Consider the following 2,124-nt stretch of genomic DNA (forward strand, 5'->3'; position numbering starts at 1 on the left):
ATCCAAATTTTTGGGAATAAGTGGCATGGCCTCTTCATTCTGTTTTAGTTGAGAAAAATGTAGAATATATTGATTTTGACTTTTTCTACAACATAACAATTAGAACTAGTTCTATATGCAGCAAGAGTTGAGATAATTTTACCCATTTTTGGAGGGAATAAAATTATTTCAATTATTTTCCGTAATGAATTTCACATTCTAGATAATATATAAAGACATATATTGTTTAAATAATAATACAAATTTTAAATTATTGATTATACATGAACCATTTTAAAATTCTATAAACGAAACTAGAAAGTTATTTAAAATTGTTTAAAATAGTTTTCTAACTTTATAACAAAATTTATGGTAACTTTTTATATCCTTTACAATATCAATATTATTTACACTTACAGGAGTTGGTACATTTAAAATCTATTTATTTGTATCGAAGGCAATATTTATTACTAAACTATAAGAATGAACACATAGATCATCTTAAATTCTATTAAAAAATAAATAAGATAATAATATATATAGACTTTTTAACATCTGTATCTATTACCAATATATTCTTTATTTACAACATTTAAATTGGATTGAGAGAATTGTTCCACTTTCTGTTCGTATTTATGGTTTATCAAATAATCTATATAAAAACCAAGTAAGTAATGAAATAAAATTCTCCTCCCCAACTTGAATCTATATGTAAGGACAGTTTTATATGAAGTAGCCTGTTGATTTCATAAATTCTCAACTTTGCACTTTTGTCACACATATGAGCTCTTCGAGCTTCGAAATACTTCTGAAGTAGCCCCTTGACGATGTGATCGATACGAACAAATAAGAAACTTCAAGAAACGTATAGAATTATAATAGAAATGACTTTCAAGCAATAGAAAATATTGTAGCTAATCGATTCGAACTTTGGTGATAGCAGCCTACTTAATCTCAATTATTCTTAATTAATGTAAACTGATTAATATATTCTGTTTGTGTCATAAAAATTCCCAAAAATATGTAAATACATTTAAAATGTTATAACAAAATTAACGAAAAATTTATTTTTCATAAATTAGATTCAACTTTAATAATAAATGTTCATAATAGTAACAGGAAACACTAAACTTCTAATTATTTCGGATCTATAAACTTTATTTTTTTATAACAAATACTCGGTAACATCACACGTGTCACAGCAGTGACTCCACGCCTAGTTAAAACATCACTGACTGACTGCATATACAGAAATCAGAGTTGCCGATTTTCGGGGTTCGATTTCCCCGCTCTCTAAACAATTAAAGTAATTCCAAATATCTCGTTCAAAAGTTAATTGTTATCTTAGGTAGTGTACAAAATTTCAAGATATTCTATAAAGCGGTTGCCGAAATATAAGCAATTGAAAAGGGCAAGAAATCGCCAAAAAAGCTATATTTTCTTCTTTTCTTCACCAGGCACTGTAGATGCTCGCAGAGAAAAACTATTGGATCTAGAAAGCTGAAATTTTAAATTTAAGTCTTTCTCATTATCACTGAGGTGCTAGCCAAACTTCCGGGTCGATAGGTCAAAGTTCACGGGTTTCCCATAGAACTACTTTAATTTTATGCTTATAAGGATAAAATTGCATGGGCACATGAATTTTATTCAAAATAAAATATCCAGAAAAAAGCTGAAATTTATGCAAATTAAAACATTTTAGAACGATTTTTCTAAATGACGTATATAGGTGCATTAGGCAGTCACTAGGACGCCAGAAACTCTTGAGCAGGCCTTACGACCAGAAACTGTATACCTCTAAGATAGTTAATAATACAGTAATACCTCGGCTACCCGGAGTTACGCGATTTTCAAATCTCTTCGATTCGTCTTTTGTTTGAGCGCCACGCAACCCTTGATTACTCACTCCCCCCACACTATTGTTCAGCTTATATATTCGGACGTGTCGCGCGGAATCGACGCATAGCTACAATTTATTTTGTGTTATTTATTTCTGTGTTTGTTATATTTACGGAGACTTGAGAGACTCTATGTGGTGATTTCTTGTAACCGTGAACGAATCAAAAGACGAGATAAGATTAACGAGACCATTTATTAGCTTACATACATCCGACTTGGATTTTACACAAATTGCGAAATTATACC

The sequence above is a fragment of the Centruroides sculpturatus genome, unplaced genomic scaffold (assembly GCF_000671375.1).
Source record: "Centruroides sculpturatus isolate CEXI.00-Female unplaced genomic scaffold, Cexi_2.0 scaffold1756, whole genome shotgun sequence".
Taxonomy (NCBI): domain Eukaryota; kingdom Metazoa; phylum Arthropoda; class Arachnida; order Scorpiones; family Buthidae; genus Centruroides; species Centruroides sculpturatus.